This window comes from Mesoplodon bidens, assembly GCF_964165515.1.
Source record: "Mesoplodon bidens genome assembly, chromosome: 11".
NCBI classification, from domain to species: Eukaryota; Metazoa; Chordata; class Mammalia; order Artiodactyla; family Ziphiidae; genus Mesoplodon; species Mesoplodon bidens.
In genome coordinates, this window is record NC_138167.1 from 35,975,899 (window position 1) to 35,998,944 (window position 23,046).

A 23,046-nucleotide genomic window follows, 5' to 3' on the forward strand; every position below is an offset into this window, starting at 1 on the left:
TAAGGAACCTCCATACTGTTCTCCATAGTGGCTGTACCAATTCACATTCCCACCAGCAGTGCAAGAGTGTTCCCTTTTCTCCACACTCTCTCCAGCATTTATTGTTTCTAGACTTTTTGATGATGGCGATTCTGACTGGTGTGAGGTGATATCTTATTGTAGTTTTGATTTGCATTTCTCTAATGATTAATGATGTTGAGCATTCTTTCATGTGTTTGTTGGCAGTCTGTATATCTTCTTTGGAGAAATGTCTATTTAGGTCCTCTGCCCATTTTTGGATTGGGTTGTTTGCTTTTTTGCTATTGAGCTGCATGAACTGCTTATAAATTTTGGAGATTAATCCTTTGTCAGTTGCTTCATTGCAAATATTAAAATATCTTTGTATCACTGGGATAAATCCCACTTGATCATGGTGTATGATCCTTTTATTGTATTGTTGGATTCAGTTTGCTGGTATGGAAGATTTTTATATCTATGTTCACCAGTGATATTGGCCAGTAATTCTCTCTTTTGTGATATCTTTGTCTGGTTTTAGTATCAGGGTGATAGTCTTCAGATAAGCAACCTAAGGTGTAAGTTTTAGCTGCTTTTCTTGTTTCCTGGGGAAAGCTTGTATTGCTCTAAACTTTCCTCTTAGAACTATTTTTGCTGCCATCCCTTAGGTTTTGGATCATTGTGTTTTTGTTTTCATTTATCTCTAGTTATTTTTTGATGTCCTCTTTGATTTCTTCAGTTATTCATTTGTTGTTTACCAGCATATTGTTTAGCCTTCACTGTTTGTGTTTTTTTGCAGTTTTTTTTCCTTGCAGTTGATTTATAGTCTCATATAGTTGTGGTTGGAAAAGATGCTTGATATGATTTCAATTTTAAAAAATTTACTTAGGCTTGTTTTGTGGCCCAGCATGTGATCTATCCTGGGGAGTGCTCCATGTGCACTTGAAAAGAATGTGTATTCTGCTGCTTTTGGATGGAATGCTCTCTATATGTTAAGTCCATTTGGTATAATGTGTCATTTAAGGCCAGTGTTTCCTTATTGATTTTCTGTCTAGATGATCCGTCCATTGGTGTAAGTGGGGTGTTAAAATCCTCTACTATTATTGTGTTACTGTTGTTTTCTCCTTTTATGTCCATTAATATTTGCTTTATATATTTAGGTGCTCCCATATTGGGTGCATACATGTTTACAATTGTTATATCTTCTTCTTGGATTGATCCCTTGATCACTATGTAGTATCGTTCTTTGTCTCTTGTAATACTCTATTTTAAAGTCTATTTAGTCTGATAGAAGTATTACTACTCTGGCTTTCTTTTGATTTCCATTTGCAAGGGATACATTTTTTGATCCCCTCACTTTCAGTCTTTGTGTGTGTCTGTAGATCTGAAGTGAATCTATTACAGGCATCATATATATGGGTCTTGTTTTTGTATCCATTCAGCCACTCTGTGTCTCTTGGTTGGAGCATTTAGTCCATTTACAGTTAGGGTAATTATTGATATGTATGGTCTTATTGCCATTATGTATGGTCTTATTGCCATTTTGTTAATTGTTTTGAGTTTATTTTTATAGATCTTTTTTTCTTCTTTTGTTCTCATGTATTTTAATGACTATCTTTATTTTTTATTTTAATTTTTGAACATTTTATTGAAGTATAGTTGATTTACAATGCTGTGTTAATTTCTGCAATACAGCAAAGTGACTCAGTTTTATATATATATTCTTTATATATATATATATATATATATATATATATATATATATATATATATATATATATATACTCTTTTTCATATTCTTTTCCATTATGGTTTATCACAGGATATTGAACATGGTTCCCTGTGATATAAAGTAGGACCTTGTTGTTTATCCATCGTATATATGATAGCTTGCATCTGCTAATCACAAACTCAAATCCTTCCCTCCCCCACCCCCCCTCCCTTGGCAACCACAAGTCTGTTCTCTGTTTCTGTGAGTCTGTTTCTGTTTTGTAGATAAGTTCATTTGTGTCATATTTTAGATTCCACATGTAAGTGATATCATATAGTATTTGTCTTTCTCTTTCTGACTTACTTCACTTAGTATGATAAACTCTAGGTCCATCCATGTTGCTGCAAATGGCATATTTTCATTCTTTTTTATGGCTGAGTAATATTCCATTGTGTATATGTACCACATCATTTTTATTCATTCATCTGTCGATGGACAATTAGGTTTCCATGTCTTGGCTATTATAAATAGTGCTGCTATGAACATAGGGTGCATGCATCTTTTTGAATTATAGTTTTATCTGGGTATATGCCCAGGAGTGGGACTGCTGGATCATACGGTAATTCTATTTTTAGTGTTTTGAGGAACTTCTATACTGTTTTCCATAATGGCTGCACCAGTTTACATTCCTACCAACAGTGAAGAGGGTTCCCTTTTCTCCACACCCTGTCCAGCATTTATTATTTGTAGACTTTTTGTTTGTTTGTTTGTTTGTTTGTTTTTGTTTTTTTGCGGTATGCGGGCCTCTCACTGTTGTGGCCTCTCCCGTTGCAGAGCACAGGCTCCAGACGCGCAGGCTCAACAGCCATGGCTCACAGGCCCAGCCGCTCCGCGGCATGTGGGATCCTCCCAGACTGGGGCACGAACCCGTGTCCCCTGCATCGGCAGGCGGACTCTCAACCACTGCGCCACCAGGGAAGCCCAATGTAGACTTTTTAATGATGGCCATTTTGACTGGTTTGAAGTGGTACCTCATTATAGTTTTGATTTGCATTTCTCTAATAATTAGCTATGGTGAGCATATTTTCATGTGCCTATTGGCCATATGTATGTCTTCTTTGGAGAAGTGTCTATTTAGGTGTTCTGCCCATTTTTCAATTGGATTGTTTTTTTTTGTTGTTGTTGTTATTGAATTGTATATTTGTATATTTTGGAAATTAATCCCTTGTTGGTTGCATCATTTGCAAATATTTTCTCCCAGTCCATAGGTTGTCATTTTGTTTTCTTTATGGTTCCTTTTGCTCTGCAAAAGCATATAAGCTTAATTAGGTCCCATTATTTCATTTTTGCTTTTATTTCTATTGACTTGGGAGGCTGACCTAAGAAAACATTTGTACGATTTATGTCAGAGAATGTTTTGCCTATGTTCTCTTCTAGGGGTTTTATGGTGTCTTGTCTTATATTTAAGTCTTTAAGCCATTTTGAGTTTATTTTTGTGTATGGCGTGAGGGTGTGTTCTAACTTCATTGATTTGCATGCGGCTGTCCAACTTTCCCAGCACCACTTGCTGAAGATACTGTCTTTTCCTCTTTGTATATTCTTGCCTTCTTTGTCGAAGATTAATTGACCATAGGTGTGTGTGTTTACTTCTGAGCTCTCTATTCTGTTCCATTGATCCATGTCTGTTTTTGTGCCAGTACCATGCTGTTTTGATTACTGTAGCTTTGTAGTTTTGTCTGAAGTCTGGGAAGGTTATGCCTCCTACTTTGTTCTTTTTCCTCAGGATTGCTTTGGCAATTCTGGGGATGACTATCTTTAGTGTTATGTTTGGATTTCCTTTCCTTTTTTGTGTGTGTATTATAGATTTTTGTTTTGTAGTTACCATCAGGTTTTTATTCAGCATTCTATATATATGTGTGTATGATTGTTTAAAGTTGCTAATCTCTTAATTTCAAGTACATTAAAAAAACCCTACATTTGTACTCTTCCTCTCATAATTACTGTTTTTGATATCATATTTTACAGCTAATTGTTTTGTGTATCCCTTTACTGTTTATTGTGGATGTAGGTGACTTTATTACTTTTGTCTTTTAACCTGACTACTAGCTTTGTGTGTTGATGATTTCCTACCTTTTTTGTATGTTTGCCTTTACTGGTGAACTTTTTCATAATTTTCTTATTTCTAGTTGTCGTCTTTTCTTTTCCATGTAGAGTGTTCCTTTAATATTTCTTGTAAATCTGGTTTTGTGCTATTGAACTCTTTTAGCTTTTGCTTGTCTGTAAAGCTCTTCATTTCTCCATGAAATCTGAACAAGATCCTTACTGGGTAGACTATTCTTGGTTGTAGGTTTTTCCTTTTCATCATTTAAAATATATATATATATTTATTTATTTATTTATTTAGGCTGTGTCAGGTCTTAGTTGTGGCATGTGGGATATTTAGTTGCAGCAATGCAGACTTCTTAGTTGCGGCATGCAGACTCTTAGTTGCAGCATGCATGTGGGATCTAGTTCCCTGACTAGGGATCGAATCTGGGCCCCTGGACTGGGAGTATGGAGTCTTACCCACTGGACCACAAGTGAAGTCCCCTTTTCATAATTTTAAATATATCATGCCACTCCCTTCTGGCTGCAGAGTTTCTGCTGAAAAAGTATCTGATAGCCTTATGGGAGTCCCTTTTTATGTTATTTGTTGCTTTTCCCTTGCTGCTTTTAATATTCTCTCTTTATCTTTAATTTTTGTCATTTTAATTGCAATGTGTCTTTGTGTGTTCCTCTTTGGGTTCATAGTGTATGGGACTCTCTGTACTTCACTATACTTGGGTGACTGTTTCTCTTCCCAGGTTAGGTAAGTTTTCAGCTATTATGTTTTCAAATATGTTCTCAATTCCTTTCTCTCTTCTCCTTCTGGGACCCCTATAATGTGAATACAGTAAGTCCCCTACATACAAATGAGTTCCATTCCAAGAGCGCATTCATAAGTCCAATTTGTAAGTCCAACACAAATTTAGCCTAGGTACTCAACTAACACAGTCGGTTACATAGTACTGTACTGTAATAGGTTTATAATACTTTTCACACAAATAATACATAAAAAACAAACACAAAAAATAAAGAAAATATATTTTTAATAATTTTTATTGGAATGTAGTTGGTTTACAATGTTGTGTTAGTTTCTACTGTACAGCAAAGTGAATCAGCTATACATATATATATATATATATATATATATATATATCCCCTCTTTTTTGGATTTCCTTCCCATTTAGGTTACCGCAGAGCATTGAGTAGAGTTCCCTGTGCAGTGGGTTCTCATTAGTTATTAAATAAAACATTTTTAATCTTATAGTACAGTACCTTGAAGAGTACAGTAGTACAGTACAACAGCTATCATACAGGGGCTGGCACTGAATGAACAGGCAAGAAGAGTTACTGATTAGAGGAGGGAGAGAAGGTGGGAGATGGTAGAGCTGAAGGATAATCAGCAATAGGAGACGGAGGGCAAGCTGCAATGTCACTCACTCCTGACATTGATGGCACAGGTTCTGGTTCCTGGCTGGATTCAATTCTATCTACCCTCTTGAAAAATTGATCCTGTGATGTCTGGGTAGTAGCTCTTTTTTTCTTGTCATAGATGACATGGTAGCACTGGATTGCATTCTGAACGGCTGCTGCAACCTTCGTGTACCGTTCTATGTTAGGGTCCTGTGCCTCAAAAACTAACAGTGCCCCCTCACATAAAGAAAATCCCCTTGCCATTTCCTGCATCGTGAATCTCTTTGGTTCTTCAGTTACTTCTTCTTCCTCTTGTCTTTGTTCATCCTTTCTCTGGGCCTCCAATTCCATCAGGTCTTCATTAGTTAAGTTCCTTGTGTTGCACAGCAAGGAGATCAATGAAGTTGTCCTCTTGCAGATGTAGCTCCAGCTTCTTGCTGAGGGTCACTAAGTTGCTGAAGACCCCTTTGGTCTCCTCATCCACCTTCTCAAATCCACGAAAATCGTGAACAAACTATATGGGCAAAGGTTCTTCCAAACCCCATTTGTGGTGGCGGCCGTAACCTCACACCAAGCAAAGTCAATGTTTTTTATGGCCTTGTAGATGTTATAGTCCTTCCAAAATTGTTGCAAGGTTGTTCCTGGCTCATCGCTTACCCTTACTGCCTGATGAAAAGTGTGATGTAAATAATATTTCTTGAAAGTCGCTATAACTCCCTGGTCTGTAGGTTGGATGAGCGATGTAGTATTCGGGGCAGATGCAGTACTTTGATATTGGGATGAAAGTTGTCCGTGAATGGGGGGTGGCCCGGAACATTGTGGATCAGCGAAAGAATGTTGAGTGGGATGTCCTTCTTGAAGCAATATTCTCTACCTCTGGGAAAAAGTGGTGGAAAAACCAGTCCTGGAAAATGGCCTGTGTAACCCAGGCTTTGGGGTTAGTCTTCCACATAACAGGAAGAGAGCCCTTGGCTATGTTTTTAAGGGCTTTTGGTTTCTCTGAATGATAAACTAAGACAGGCTTCAGCTTCATATAGCCAGAAGCATTGCCACCAAACAACAGAGTTAGCCTATCCTTTGCTACTTTATAGCCTGGCATCAACTTTTACTCCTTACTTATATAACTTTGGTCTGACATCCTCTTCCAGTACAGTCCTGTTTCATCCACATTAAAAACCTGCTTGGGTAAATATATGCCTTCATCAATAATTTCTTGAAATATTTCAGGAAATTCCCGGGCAGCTACTGAATCTTCACTTGCTGCCTCGCCACTTCCTTTTAAGTTGTGAAAGCTGGCTGTAGCCTTGAACTGGTGAAACCAGCCATGGCTGGCATTAAAAGATGTGCCTCTGATTCTTTGCTGTGTTTCTTCTTCAAGTATTCATGAAGGCTTTTAGCTTTCTCTTGAATCAGCATTAAGCTGAGCAGGACTCATTGCTGATGCTGATCCTGCATCCACACACTGAGAAGTTTTTCCATCTCCTCCATCACTTTTCCATGCTTCTCTTTTTAATTTATTTTACTTATTTATTTATTCTTGGCTGTGCTGGGTCTTTGTTGCTGCACGCGGGCTTCCTCTAGTTGTGGTGAGCAGGGGCTACTCTTTGTTGCAGTTCGTGGGCTTCTCATTGCAGTGGCTTCTTATTGAAGAAAAGGGCTCTAGGCGCATGGGCTTCAGTAGTTATAGCATGTGGGCTCAGTAGCTGTGGCTCGCGGGCTCTAGAGCGCAGGCTCAGTAGTTGTGGTGCATGGGCTTAGTTGTTCTGTGGCATGTGGGATCTTCCCGGACCAGGGCTCGAACCCACGTCCCCTGCATTGGCGGGCAGATTCTTAACCACTGCACCATGAGGGAAGCCCCCATGCTTCTTTAAAATTATTGTCTACATCATCAGCACAGCAGATTTCACACGTTCCATGATCTTGTCCTTATTCTTTAGACTTGTGCTGATGGTTGAACAATTCATGTTATAAGAAGGAGCGACGTCTACCACCTTTTTGCCTCACTTTTGTTTCCATCGTTATCGCTTGGCACTTCTTAGCAGTACCAGCTACACCACTGCTGCTTTTACACTTGCTTCTGGACATCTGGGGCTTGAAATAAAGATACTGTACTACTATATTCTATACAGTACTGTACAGTAAAGTAAACAAAAGCACAACCACTTGTAGAGGATGCACACACATGACAATGTACACCAGACATGTGAACTAACATGTGATTGGATATGTGAATGCATGTTTGCATCTTTGAAAGTTCGCAACTTGAAGGTTCCTATGTAGGGGACTTATTATGTTAATACGCTTGATATTGTCCCAGAGGTCTCTTAAACTGTCCTCATTTCGTTTCATTCTTTTTTTTTAATTCAAACAGAAAGTCACAAAAATTATAATCATCCTCATCAGTTCACTCAGTCCCATGTAATTAATTTTTTTATCTTGATCTTTTGTTAGCACTTTTATGAGTTCATCAGTTTTCCATTAGAGTCTGAAAATGCTTAGTCATTCAGTTCAGCAGTACAGTCTTACCAGAAACCTGTACTTGTCAGAGTCTTTTCCATGAATTCCTTGAAGATGAAACCCTTTTATAGGAACATATTTGCAAACACATCAGAACACCCAGAACTGTCTGTAAATGACAAAAGACTTAAAAATGACCACGGTTAAAGATTTGATGAAAGTTCATAATAAGGCAATTGACAAGGAAATTTAGTTATTTCTGAGATATACATTTTAAAGTAATAACTAGAATTATGACTTATAACATTATACCAGAACATATAAGATTTTTAGAAATTTCATGTAATGTCTGAAACATTTATATTAACATATTTCCATACAAATAACCCAATGAAAGTTTAGTATTAGTTGTTTTGTTTGTTTGTTTGTTTTCTTATACTGCAGGTTCTTATTAATCATCAATTTTTTTACACATCAGTGCATACATGTCAATCCCAATTGCCCAATTCAGCACACCACCATGCCCACCCCACCGCAGTTTTCCCCCCTTGGTGTCCATATGTCTGTTCTCTACATCTGTGTCTCAAATTCTGCCCTGCAAACTGGCTCATCTGTATCATTTTTCTAGGTTCCATATACATATGTTAATATACGATATTTGTTTTACTCTTTCTGACATACTTCACTCTGTATGACAGTCTCTAGATCCATCCACATCTCAACAAATGACTCAATTTTGTTCCTTTTTATGGCTGAATAATATTCCATTGTATATATGTACCACATCTTCTTTATCCATTCATCTGTCGATGGGCATTTAGGTTGCTTCCATGACCTGGCTATTGTAAAGAGTGCTGCAATGAACATTGGGGTGCATGTGTCTTTTTGAATTCTGGTGTTCTCTGGGTATATGCCCAGTAGTGGGATTGCTGGATCATATGGTAAATCTATTTTTAGTTTTTAAGGAACCTCCATATTGTTCTCCATAGTGGCTGTATCAGTTTACATTCCCACCAACAGTGCAAGAGGGTTCCCTTTTCTCCACACCCTCTCCAGCATTTGTTGTTTGTAGATTTTCTGATGATGCCCATTCTAACTGGTGTGAGGTGATACCTCATGGTAGTTTTGATTTGCATTTCTCTAATAATCAGTGATGTTGAGCAGCTTTTCATGTGCTTCTTGGCCATCTGTATGTCTTCTTTGTAGAAATGTCTATTTAGGTCTTCAGCTCATTTAATATTGAGCTGCATGAGCTGTTTATATATTTTGGAGATTAATCCTTTGTCCATTGATTTGTTTGCAAATATTTTCTCCCATTCTGAGGGTTGTCTTTTCGTCTTGTTTATGGTTTCCTTTGCTATGCAAAAGCTTCGAAGTTTCATTAGGTCCCATTTGCTTATTTTTGTTTTTATTTCCATTATTCTAGGAGGTGGATCAAAAAAGATCTTGCTGTGATTTATGTCAAAGAGTGTTCTTCCTATGTTTTCCTCTAAGAGTTTTATAGTGTCCGGTCTTACACTTAGGTCTCGAATCCATTTTGAGTTTATTTTTGTGTATGGTCTTAGGGAGTGTTCTAATTTCATTCTTTTACAGGTAGCTGTCCAGTTTTCCCAGCACCACTTATTGAAGAGACTGTCATTTCTCCATTGTATATCCTTGCCTCCTTTGTCATTGGTTAGTTGACCATAGGTGCGTGGGTTTATCTCTGTGCTTTCTATCCTGTTCATTGACCTATATTTCTGTTTTTGTGCCAGTACCATATTGGCTTGATTACTGTAGCTTTGTAGTATAGTCTGAAGTCAGGGAGCCTGATTCCTCCAGCTCCGTTTTTTTCCCTCAAGACTGCTTTGCCTATTCAGGGTCTTTTGTGTCCCTACAAATTTTAAGATGATTTGTTCTAGTTCCGTAAAAAACGCCATTGGTAATTTGATAGGGATTGCATTGAATCTGTAGATTGCTTTGGGTAGTATAGTCATTTTAACAATATTGATTCTTCTAATCCAAGAACATGGTATATCTCTCCATCTGTTGGTATCATCTTTAATTTCTTTCATCAGTGTCTTATAGTTTTCTGCATATAGGTCTTTTGTCTCCCTAGGTAGGTTTATTCCTAGGTATTTTATTCTTTTGGTTGCAATGGTAAATGGGAGTGTTTCCATAATTTCTCTTTCAGATTTTTCATCATTAATGTATAGGAATGCAAGAGATTTCTGTGCATTAATTTTGTATCCTGCAACTTTACCAAATTCATTGATTAGCCCTAGTAGTTTTCTGGTGGCATTTTTAGGATTCTCTATGTATAGTATCATGTCATCTGCAAACAGTGACAGTTTTACTTCTTATTTTCCAATATGTATTCGTTTTATTTCTTTTTCTTCCCTGATTGCTGTGGCTAGGACTTCCAAAAACTATGTTGAATAATAGTGGTGAGAGTGGACATCCTTGTCTCGTTCCTGATCTTAGAGGAAATGCTTTCAGTTTTTCACCATTGAGAATGATGTTTGCTGTGGTTTTGTCATGTATGGCCTTTATTATGTTGAGGTATGCCCACTTTCTGGAGAGTGCTTATCATAAATGGGTGTTGAATTTTGTCGAAAGCTTTTTCTGCATCTATTGAGATGATTATATGGTTTTTATTCTTCAGTTTGTTAATATGGTGTATCACATTGATTGACTTGTGTATTGAAGAATCCTTGCATCCCTGGGATAAATCCCACTTGATCATGGTGTATGATCCTTCTAATGTGTTGTTGGATTCTGTTTGCTAGTATTTTGTTGAGGATTTTTGCATCTATATTCATCAGTGATATTGGTCTGTAATTTTCTTTTTTTGTAGTATCTTTGTCTGATTTTGATATCAGGGTGTAGGTGGCCTCATAGAATGAGTTTGGGAGTGCTCATTCCTCTGCAATTTTTGGGAAGAGTTTGAGAAGGATGGGTGTTAGCTCTTCTCTAAATGTTTGATAGAATTCGCCTGTGAAGCCATCTGGTCCTGGACTTTTGTTTGTTGCAAGATTTTTCATCACAGTTTCAATTTCATTACTTGTGATTAGTCTGTTCATATTTTCCGTTTCTTCCTGGTTCAGTCTTAGAAGGTTATACCTTTCTAAGAATGTGTCCATTTCTTCCAGGTTGTCCATTTTATTGGCATAGAGTTGCTTGTAGTGTTCTCCTAGGATGCTTTGTATTTCTGGGGTGTCTGTTGTAACTTCTCCTTATTCATTTCTAATTTTAGTGAGTTGAGTCCTCTCCCTCTTTTTCTTTTTTTTATTAGTTTCTGCTTTATAACAAAGTGAATCAGTCATACATATACATCTGTTCCCACATCCCTTCCCTCATGCATCTCCCTCCCTCCCACCCTCCCCATCCCACCCCTCCAGGCGGTCACAAAGCACCGAGCTCATCTCCCTGTGCTATGTGGCTGCTTCCCACTATCTATCTACCTTACGTTTGGTAGTGTATATATGTCCATGCCTCTCTCTCGCTTTGTCACAGCTTACCCTTCCCCCTCTCCATATCCTCAAGTCCATTCTCAAGTAGGTCTGTGCCTTTATTCCTGTTTTACCCCTAGGTTCTTCATGACATTTTAAAAAAATTCCATATATATGTGTTAGTATATGGTATTTGTCTTTCTCTTTCTGACTTACTTCACTCTGTATGACAGACTCAAGGTCTATCCACCTCATTACAAATAGCTCAATTTCGTTTCTTTTTATGGCTGAGTAATATTCCATTGTATATATGTGCCCATATCTTCTTTAGCCATTCATCCGATGATGGACACTTAGGTTGTTTCCAGCTCCGGGCTATTGTGAATAGAGCTGCAATGAACATTTTGGTACATGTCTCTTTTTGAATTATGGTTTTCTCAGGATATATGCCCAGTAGTGGGATTGCTGGGTCATATGGTAGTTCTATTTGTAGTTTTTTAAGGAACCTCCATACTGTTCTCCATAGTGGCTGTACCAGTTCACATTCCCACCAGCAGTGCAAGAGTGTTCCCTTTTCTCCACACCCTCCAGCATTTATTGTTTCTAGATTTCTTGATGATGGCCATTCTGACTGGTGTGAGATGATATCTCATTGTAGTTTTGATTTGCATTTCTCTAATGATTAATGATGTTGAGCATTCTTTCATGTGTTTGTTGGCAGTGTGTATATCTTCTTTGGAGAAATGCCTATTTAAGTCTTCTGCCCATTTTTGGATTGGGTTGTTTGTTTTTTTTGCTATTGAGCTGCATGAGCTGTTTATAAATTTTGGAGATTAATCCTTTGTCAGTTTCTTCATCTGCAAATATTTTCTCCCATTCTGAGGGTTGTCTTTTGGTCTTGTTTATGGTTTCCTTTGCTGTGCAAAAGCTTTGAAGTTTCATTAGGTCCCATTTGTTTATCGTTGTTTTTATTTCCATTTCTCTCTGAGGTGGGTCCAAAAGGATCTTGCTGTGATTTATATCATAGAGTGTTCTGCCTATGTTTTCCTCTAAGAGTTTGATAGTTTCTGGCCTTACATTTAGGTCTTTAATCCATTTTGAGCTTATTTTTGTGTATGGTGTTAGGGAATGATCTAATCTCATACTTTTACATATCCCTATCCAGTTTTCCCAGCACCACTTATTGAAGAGGCTGTCCTTTCTCCACTGTACATTCCTGCCTCCTTTATCAAAGATAAGGTGACCATATGTGCGTGGGTTTATCTCTGGGCTTTCTATCCTGTTCCATTGATCTTTCTGTTTTTGTGCCAGTACCACACTGTCTTGATTACTGTAGCTTTGTAGTATAGTCTGAAGTCAGGGAGCCTGATTCCTCCAGCTCCGTTTTTCGTTCTCAAGATTGCTTTGGCTATTCGGGGTCTTTTGTTTTTCCAAACAAATTTTGAAATTTTTTGTTCTAGTTCTGTGAAAAATGCCAGTGGTAGTTTGATAGGGATTGCATTGAATCTGTAGATTGCTTTGGGTAGTAGAGTCATTTTCACAATATTGATTCTTCCAATCCAGGAGCATGGTATATCTCTCCATCTATTTGTATCATCTTTAATTTCTTTCATCAGTGTCTTATAATTTTCTGCATACAGGTCTTTTGTCTCCTTAGGTAGGTTTATTCCTAGATATTTTATTCTTTTTGTTGCAATGGTAAATGGGAGTGTTTTCTTGATTTCATTTTCAGATTTTTCATCATTAGTGTACAGGAATGCCAGAGATTTCTGTGCATTAATTTTGTATCCTGCTACTTTACCAAATTCATTGATTAGCTCTAGTAGTTTTCTGATAGCATCTTTAGGATTCTCTATGTATAGTATCATGTCATCTGCAAACAGTGACAGCTTTACTTCTTCTTTCCCAATTTGGATTCCTTTTATTTCCTTTTCTTCTCTGATTGCTGTGGCTAAAACTTCCAAAACTAGGTTGAATAAGAGTGGTGAGAGTGGGCAACCTTGTCTTGTTCCTGATGTTAGTGGAAATGGTTTCAGTTTTTCACCATTGAGGACAATGTTGGCTGTGGGTTTGTCATATATGGCCTTTATTATGGTGAGGAAAGTTCCCTCTATGCCTACTTTCTGCAGGGTTTTTATCATAAATGGGTGTTGAATTTTGTCGAAAGCTTTCTCTGAATCTATTGAGATGATCATAAGGTTTTTCTCCTTCAACTTGTTAATATGGTGTATCACGTTGATTGATTTGCATATATTGAAGAATCCTTGCATTCCTGGAATAAACCCCACTTGATCATGGTGTATGATCCTTTTAATGTGCTGTTGGATTCTGTTTGCTAGTATTTTGTTGAGGATTTTTGCATCTATGTTCATCAGTGATATTGGCCTGTAGTTTTCTTTCTTTGTGACATCCTTGCCTGGTTTTGGTATCAAGGTGATGGTGGCCTCGTAGAATGAGTTTGGGAGTGTTCCTTCCTCTGATATTGTTTGGAAGAGTTTGAGAAGGATGGGTGTTAGCTCTTCTCTAAATGTTTGATAGAATTCACCTGTGAAGCCATCTGGTCCTGGGCTTTGGTTTGTTGGAAGATTTTTAATCACAGTTTCAATTTCAGTGCTTGTGATTGGTCTATTCATATTTTCTATTTCTTCCTGATTCAGTCTTGGCAGGTTGTGCATTTCTAAGAATATGTCCATTTCTTCCAGGTTGTCCATTTTATTGGCATAGAGTTTCTTGTAGTAATCTCTCATGATCTTTTGTATTTCTGCAGTGTCAGTTGTTACTTCTTTTTCATTTCTAATTCTATTGATTTGAGTCTTCTCCCTTTTTTTCTTGATGAGTCAGGCTAATGGTTTGTCAATTTTGTTTATCTTCTCAAAGAACCAGCTTTTAGTTTTATTGATCTTTGCTATTGTTTTCTTTGTTTCTATTTCATTTATTTCTGATCTGATCTTTATGATTTCTTTCCTTCTGCTAACTTTGGGTTTGTTTGTTCTTCTTTCTCTAATTGCTTTAAGTGTAATGTTAGATTGTTTACTTGAGATTTTTCTTGTTTCTGGAGGTAGGCTTGTATAGCTATAAACTTCCCTCTTAGAACTGCTTTTGCTGCATCCCATAGGTTTTGGATTGTTGTGTTTTCATTGTCATTTGTCTCTAAGTATTTTTTATTTTTTATTTTTTTGCCGTATGCGGGCCTCTCACTGCTGTGGCCTCTCCCGCTGTGGAGCACAGGCTCTGGATGTGCAGGCTCAGCAGCCATGGCTCACGGGCCCTGCTGCCCCACAGCATGTGGGATCTTCCCGGACCGGGGCACGAACCCATGTCCCCTGCATCGGCAGGCAGACTCTCAACCACTGTGCCACCAGGGAAGCCCTGTCTCTAGGTATTTTTTGATTTCCTCTTTGATTTCTTCAGTGATCTCTTGGTTATTTAGTAACGTATTGTTTAGCCTCCATGTCTTTGTGTTTTTTACCTTTATTTCCCTTTAATTCATTTCTAATCTGATAGCGTTGTGGTCAGAAAAGATGCTTGATATGATTTCACTTTTTAAAAATTTACTGAGGCTTGATTTGTGACCCAAGATGTGCTCTATCCTGGAGAATGTTCCGTGCACACTTGAGAAGAAAGTGTAATCTGCTGTTTTTGGATGGAATGTCCTATAAATATCAATTAAATCTATCTGGTGTATTGTGTCATTTAAAGCTCTGTTTCCTTATTTATTTTCAATTTGGATGATCTGTCCATTGGTGTAAGTGAGGTGTTAAAGTCCCCCACTATTATTGTGTTACTGTCCATTTCCTCTTTTATAGCTGTTAGCAGTTGCCTTATGTATTGAGGTGCTCCTATGTTGGGTGCATATATATTTATAATTGTTTTATCTTCTTCTTGCATTGATCCCCTGATCAGTATGTAGTGTCCTTCCTTGTCTCTTGTAACATTCTTTAACGTCTATTTTATCTGACATGAGTATAGCTAGTCCAGCTTTCTTTTGATTTCCATTTGCATGGAATATCTTTTTCCATCCCCTCACTTTCAGTCTGTATGTGTCCCTAGGTCTGAAGCGGGTCTCTTGTAGACAGCATACATATGGGTCTTGTTTTTGTATCCATTCAGCGATCCTGTGTCTTTTGGTGGAGGATTTAATCCATTCACGTTTAAGGTAATTATCGATATGTATGTTCCTATGACCTTTTTCTTAATTGTTTTGGAGTTTTTTTGTAGGTCCTTTTCTTCTCTTGTGTTTCCCACTTAGAGAAGTTCTTTTAGCATTTGTTGCAGAGCTGTTTCAGTGGTGCTGAATTCTATTAGCTTTTGCCTGTCTGTAAAGCTTTTGATTTCTCCATCAAATATGAATGAGATCCTTGCCAGGTAGAGTAATCTTGGTTGTAGTTTCTTCCCTTTCTTACTTTTCATCACTTTAAGTATATATATGCCACTGCTTTCTGGCTTGTAGAGTTTCTGCTGAGAAATCAGCTTTTAACCTTATGGGAGTTCCCTTGTATGTTATTTGTCATTTTTCCCTTGCTGCTTTCAATAATTTTTCTTTGTCTTTAATTTTTGCCAATTTGATTACTGTGTCTCGGCATGTTTCTCCTTGGGTTTAACCTGTATGGGACTCTCTGCGCTTCCTGGACTTGGGTGGCTATTTCCTTTCCCATGTTAGGGAAGTTTTCGACTATAGTCTCTTCAAATATTTTCTCTGGTCCTTTCTCTCTCTCTTCTCTTTCTGGGACCCCTATAATGTGAATGTTGTTGCATTTAATGTTGTCCCAGAGGTCTCTTAGGTTGTCTTCATTTCTTTTCATTCTTTTCTCTTTATTCTTTTCTGTAGCAGTGAATTCCACCATTCTGTCTTCCAGGTCACTTATCCGTTCTTCTGCCTCAGTTATTCTGCTATTGATTCCTTCTAGTGTATTTTTCATTTCAGTTATTGTATTGTTCATCTCTGTTTGTTTGTTCTTTAATTCTTCTAGGTCTTTGTTAAACTTTTCTTGCATCTTCTAGATCTTTGCCTCCATTCTTTTTCCGAGGCCCTGGATCATTTTCACTATTGTTATTCTGAATTCTTTTTCTGGAAGGTTGCCTATCTCCACTTCATTTAGTTGTTTTTCTGGGGTTTTATCTCGTTCCTTCATCTGGTATATAGCCCTCTCTCTTTTCATTGTGTCTATCTTTGTGTGAATGTGGTTTTTGTTCCGCAGGCTGCAGGATTGTAGTTCTTCTTGTTTCTGCTGTCTGCCCTCTGGTGGATGACGCTATCTAAGAGGCTTGATGGGAGGGAGTGGTGATGGGTAGATCTGACTGTTGCTCTGGTGGGCAGAGCTCAGTAAAACTTTAATCCACTTGATTGTTGATGGGTGGGGCTGGGTTCCCTCCCTGTTGGTTGTTTGGCCTGAGGCGACGGAACACTGGAGCCCACCTGGGCTCTTTGGTGGGGCCAATGACAGACTCTGGGAGGGCTCATCCCAAGGAGTACTTCCCAGAAGTTCTGCTGCCAGTGTCCTTGTCCCAACGGTGAAAGAGAGCCGCCCCCCCGCCTCTGCGGGAGACCCTCCAACACTAGCAGGTAGGTCTGGTTCAGTCTCCCCTGGGGTCACTGCTCCTTCCCCTGGGTCCCGATGAGCACACTACTTTGTGTGTGCCCTCCAAGAGTGGCGTCTCTGTTTTTCCCAGTCCTGTGGAAGTCCTGCAATCAATTCCCACTAGGCTTCAAAGTCTGATTCTGTAGGAATTCCCCTCCCGTTGCCAGACCCCCAGGTTGGGAAGCCTGACGTGTGGCTCAGAACCTTCACTCCAGTGGATGGACTTCTGTGGTATAAGTGTTCGCCAGTCTGTGAGTCACCCACCCACGAGTAATGGGATTTGATTTTACTGTGATTGCTCCCCTCGTACCATCTCATTGTGGCTTCTCCTTTGTCTTTGGATGTGGGGTATCTTTTTTGGTGAGTTCCAGTGACTTTCTGTTGATGATTGTCCAGCAGCTAGCTGTGATTTTGGTGTTCTCACAAGAGGGAGTGAGAGCACGTCCTTCTACTCCGCCATCTTGGTTCCTCCTCTCGTTTCATTCTTTTTTCTGTTCTGCAGCAGTGATTTCCTCTACTCTGTCTTCCAGCTCATTGATCCATTCCTCTGTATCATTTAGTCTACAAATGGTTGATTCCTTCTTGTGTATTTTTCATTTCATTTATTGTATTCTGCATCTCTGCTTGGTTGTTCTTTATCCTTTCTGTTTGTTTAAAAACTTCCATCTCTGTGCATCCATTCTTTTCCTGAGTTCTTCCATCATCTTTATGATCATTACTCTGAACTCTTTCTCGGGTAGATGGCCTATCTCCACTTCACTTAGTTTTTCTTCTGGGATTTTATCTTGTTCCTTTGTTTGAAGATGGTCCTTTGTTGCCTCATTTTGTCTAAGTTGCTGCTTTTATTTTTATGTATGTGTTAGTTATGTTTCTTGACCTTGGAGAAGTGACCTTCTGTAGGAAAAGTCCTGACAGCGCATGACAGTGCACTTTCCTCTTGTTACCCAAGCTATATGCTCTAGGGACTCCCCCCTAAGGGGGCCACGTGGGTCCTTCTGTTGTGGCAGACTGACTATGTGGGTGATCTGGTAGACTTTGTTGGCCCCTGGCCCAATTGGTTGCCAGGCCTACCTTCTCTAGATGCTGCTTGCTGCTGGTTAGTGGGGCCTGGTCACAAGGTAGCTGATTGCAGAAACCCAGGGGGCCCTGGGGCTAGTGCTGCCTCACTGGTGTGTGGCATCAGGGTCCAGAAGACTCAGGGGCTGTTGCCCCCACTACTGGTGGGTGAAGCTGGTTCCTGGGGTTAGTGCTGGAGTATTGGCAGGCAGAGCCATGTCCTGGAATCTGGCTGAAGGACCCAGGGATCCCAGAGCTGGTGTCAGATAGCTAAGGGGCAAGGGGGTTGGGGGGAGCTGGTTCCTGACACAGTTGGGTGTGGGTTCCAGGGTGTCCTGAAGCTTGTGTTGGCATGCTAGTGGGCAGGGCTGGGACCCAGCTGGTCCCAGGGTAGGGTCTGGCCTGATGTGGGCAGGCTGGGTCTGCAAGCTGTGGAAGGTGGTTTTCTTGGGTCTTATACCACATTTTCTTTCTCCATTCAAATATCAATTGACATTTAGGTTGCTTCCACACCTTAGCTATTGTGAATAATGCTACAATGAATATGATGCATTAATATCTCTTCAAGAAGATTCTGTTATCAGTTCTTTTGGATACATACTCAGAATTGGGAGTGCTGGATGATATAATAATTCTATATTTAATTTTTTAAAGGAAATGCCATACTGTTTTCCATAGCAGCTGTACCATTTTACATTCCTGCCAACAGTGCACAAAGATTCCAATTTCTCCACATCCTCACCAACATTTGTTATTTTCTTTCTTCCTTCCTTCTTTCCTTTTTTAATTCCCCCCAACAATGGCCATCCTAACAGGTATGATGTGATGTCTCACTGTGCTTGTGTAGAACAATTATTTAAAACATTGATGATGTCACATTCCTGCTTGGAACCTTCCAGTGACTCTCCTTGCACTTAGAATGACATCTAAATACCCTATTTTGGCCTCTAAGCTCCTCCAAAGTCTGGTCTCTATCCACTCTTTAGCCTTCATCTCCATCTCCCGTTTTTCTTGCTTACACTGCTCCAGTCATTGTGAGCTTCTTTAACTCCCTAACAACTCTGTATGGCCTTTTCACAGGGCAGCGGCCCATGCAGTTCCCTCTGCCTGGCCAAGTCTTTTTCTTTCTTTTCACCTGCCTGTTTCCTTCTCATCACTCAGATCTTAGCTCAAATTCTACCACCTCAGAGGTGACATTCAAACTGTCCCATCTAAAGTCCCCCTCCCAGACATTGTAAATCACCCTGTTCTGTTTCACTTTTACTTTCCATAGCAGTTATCAGCACCTGAAATTGTTTTGCCAGAATAGTTGTTGGCTTGTTCGGTTGTTATCCAACTAAGAACCATACTTCATGAGACCAGAAAGCCTGTATGTCTTGTTGACAGCCACATGCCCAGAAGAGAGCCTGACTGAATGAGAGTGAAGTGCAGTGGAAGCATGGAGGATGGAGCAGTGAACACCCGCTGAGAGATTTAGGGAACGCTTCGTGTAAGATGTAACATTTCAGCTGGGTTTTTAAGTTTAAATGATTGCATCAGGCAGATATCAGTGAGGCAGGGGACATGTTGGGCTGAGGAATGGCCTGAGCTGCGGTGACGAAACTTATAGCCCAGCCCATTCAGGTCAAGGTAACCCGATAGGGCTGAGCATAAAGGTTCTTGAGAGGAAGTGGTTGGCAGTAAGGCTGAAGTGGCAGACCGCCAATGTGGCAGATACTGCATTCATTTCAGTTTTGTTAGTTAATGATATGTTAGGTTTGAAGGTGCAAAGATGAATGAGACATAGTTCTGGGTCTGTAGTGGGGAGCCACATATGGTTTTTGAGCAGGGGAGTGATGTGAGCATCTTACAGGGGTCAGAATGCAGCAGTAATTACAAGCACAACCTCTGGGACCAGGTGGCTTAGAATCAAATCCTGGCTCTACCACTGGCTAGCTCTGTGACCACAGCAAGTTCTTAACCCCTCCTGGCTTAGTTTTCTCGTTTGTAAGGATGGTAATAGTTGTAGCTTTTTCTCTTGGCTTTCTTGTAAGGATTAAATTAATGTTTTTATAATGGTGTCTGGCACTCAATACAAATTAGCTATTTTTATGTAACATGTCTAAAACAATGTCTAGTGGATAGTAAGTTTTCAATGCTTGCTTGTTGGATTTTTTACTCACTAGTTTGTTAGATTGTTTTTGTTTTTGTTTTTTTAAAGAAAGATGATTAGCGGGAGTATAGAGAATCCTTGCAAAGGGAAGACAATGGACCCAGGAAAACTATGTGGGAAGATACTGCAATAGTTGAGGCAAAAAGAAATGAAGCACAGAACTAGGTTAAATCAGACAGAAAAATCAGTAAAACATTGGATGTTGGTGGAGGGGAATGGAATATGTTTTGGAATACAAGAAAGTGGATTTAGTTTTTGGGTCTCTTGAGTTTAAGGTGTCTAGGGGAAAATCTCTGTCTGCTGATGTTCAGCTGAATTGATAGGGAGGGAGACATCTGAGATTGAGGACAAAGAGGTGAGCAAAACAGGGATTTCTACTCTGAAAATGAGGATATGCGGGCTTCCCTGGTGGCGCAGTGGTTGAGAGTCCGCCTGCTGATGCAGGGGACGGGGGTTCGTGCCCCGGCCCGGGAGGATCCCGCGTGCCGCGGAGCGGCTGGGCCTGTGAGCCATGGCCGCTGGGCCTGCGCGTCCGGAGCCTGTGCTCCGCAATGGGAGAGGCCACAACAGTGAGAGGCCCACATACAGCAAAAAAAAAAAAAAAAAATGAGGATATGCACTTTAACAAAGACTGTGGAGAATTTGGATCAAAACTCTCATTTACCTATTACACTGGCAAAGAAACAAAATGACAGTATTGTAAGCTTGTGTTCTGTACTCATACTTTGCCGGCAGTAGTGTAAATTTGTGCAGACTTTCTGGAAAACATGTTGGCAACATTTATCATGAAATTTAGAGATGCTTATACCCCCTGACCCAGTTATTTCATTTTTTGGAGTCAATGCTAAATTAATGATCCAAAATGCAGACAGTGATTATGTACAGAGCTGCTTACTACAGCTCTATAGAATATTCAGTTGAAAAAAACCCTGCAAACAGGCTCACTCAGTGAGAGAAGAATGATTAAATAAATTATGGTATGTTCATATGCTAGAATATTATGCAGTCCTTAAAAAATCATGTTTACTAAGACTTGTAATATGAACTGATATGAGGGAGAAAAACCTGACAAGGATACACAATTATATGCACGATATAAATTCAACTTCACTAAAAATAAGCATAGTGTAAGGATTAGAAGACAATATACTAAAATGCTGCTGTGGATTATTTCTGTCTGGGAAATTAAGGCATTGGTTAATGATTTGTAGAAGTCTAGTAACTGAGTTTGAATTAGGATCAGATAATAGATTTTTGTCTCATTTAAAAAATTTCCCTCTTCTCCTAATGCATCTGCTAATATTCAGTTACTAATGCAATAATCATCTTTGGCTCACAGTCTGTAACTTCTATTTGAAATCCTGACCATGTTTGCCTTTAAAAAAAAATGGATGCAGTCCATCCATCAAAGGCTTAGAAAGCCAAATCTCATTTTCAAATTAGTTAATATCATATCATTGTATAATTTCGAATATGCCACCAGACTATTGATGATGCCTCCCTCTCCCCTAGCTTACAGACATGATCGTTCACTTTCATTTAGAGAGGCAATTTTTACACAAGAGATTCCCTGGATATGTCAAAGACAAAAGATTAGTACAGTGCACCATCATTGGGAGGATAATTCATCAGTAGTCCTCCCTTCAGCTGCACACCCAAGCAGCTAAAAGAAAGCCAATCATCCCAGGAGTGCACTTGACAGAGAGTGCACTCTGATGCGTAGGAAGAAGGCACCCACTATTCGCCAGAACTGGATTGCAAATATCTTAACTTCCTTCAAGATGTTAATGTTGAATATAGAATGTTGTTGTCTCAGGGTTCCAGGAGGACCAATCTTTCTCTCTTAAACACACACACATTTTGATATCCAACCTGGTTCCAGCTCTCTGGCCACTCTTGCTAAGGACTAATCTTGATAAAATCACCATTTTTCACTGTAGAAGGCAAGTTTTCTATCTACTATATAGATAAAAGTCTACTGAAGAATGATGAACCTCACCATGATTATTTCCCAAAGGTATCTTAACCCTATTTTCCAAAATCCAAAAGGGGATATATGGCCCATGGAATAGAATTTGCCATAATTTTTGGCTTCCAGGACCTTTTGGGCATTTTAGATCAAGTTTGGGAATTTTCTTTTCTTTTCTTTTTTTTTAAAGAAGATGTTGGGGGTAGGAGTTTATTAATTAATTAATTTATTTTTGCTGTGTTGGGTCTTAGTTTCTGTGCGAGGGCTTTCTCTAGTTGTGGCAAGCAGGGGCCACTCTTCATCGCGGTGCGTGGGCCTCTCACTATCGCGGCCTCTCGTCACGGAGCACAGGCTCCAGACGCGCAGGCTCGGTAGTTGTGGCTCACGGGCCTAGCTGCTCCGCGGCATGTGGGATCCTCCCAGACCAGGGCTCAAACCCGTGTCCCCTGCATTAGCAGGCAGATTCTCAACCACTGCGCCACCAGGGAAGCCCAAGTTTGGGAATTTTCTGCTTGAGTCCCAACTACTCAAGATAGAAGCCGGAAAGCACCCTTTCCCTGCCTTCCTAATATTCTTACAGGGTGCTGGCCTATGAACAGTGGGAGCTGACAACCATACTCATGTGGGACTCGAATTCAGGCGTGAGGGATACAGGTGCACGTGGGGAGGGTTGTGGCAGAGGCTGAGGCTCGTGGATTTGAGGATAGTAGTGAGGGAGATGCAGGACATTGGGGCTTTCCTGGAACAATCCTATAGTCTGACTTGGGCATTTGTTCCCATGGGGCAGCCTCTAAATCCAACTCTCAGGTCCTAAAATGGTACCTACCTGCTTTCAGATAGGCGTTCCAATCAATGGCTTAGTTCAAAGTCATTCCATCATGTTTGGGGAAAAGATTTCCTTTAACAGGTGGGTCTTTTTTTTTTTTCTCTTCCATTAATTTGTCCATGTTTAAAGATTTCTGCATATAATACCCAAAGTATAATCAGGAAATACTAAAATAAAACACCAAGCACATTCATATAGAATTCTATACAGCCATGCATACAATACCTAAAGTTTAATTAGGAAATACTAAACTATACATATTCATATAGAATTCTATACAGCCCTGAAAACGTAGAAAACTACCATTATATTTAACAACATGGACTCTCCCAAACATAAATTTCAAGAAAATAAGCCAGACAGAAAATCTACACAC

General features: G+C 39.5%; 1 protein-coding gene across 1 annotated transcript in view; it reads right to left on the reverse strand.

The window, feature by feature from the left end:
- Window positions 1-23,046, reverse strand: part of SRGAP1 (SLIT-ROBO Rho GTPase activating protein 1) — a 375,594-nt gene that overhangs the window by 73,738 nt on the left and 278,810 nt on the right. The gene's annotated exons all lie outside the window — the stretch shown is intronic.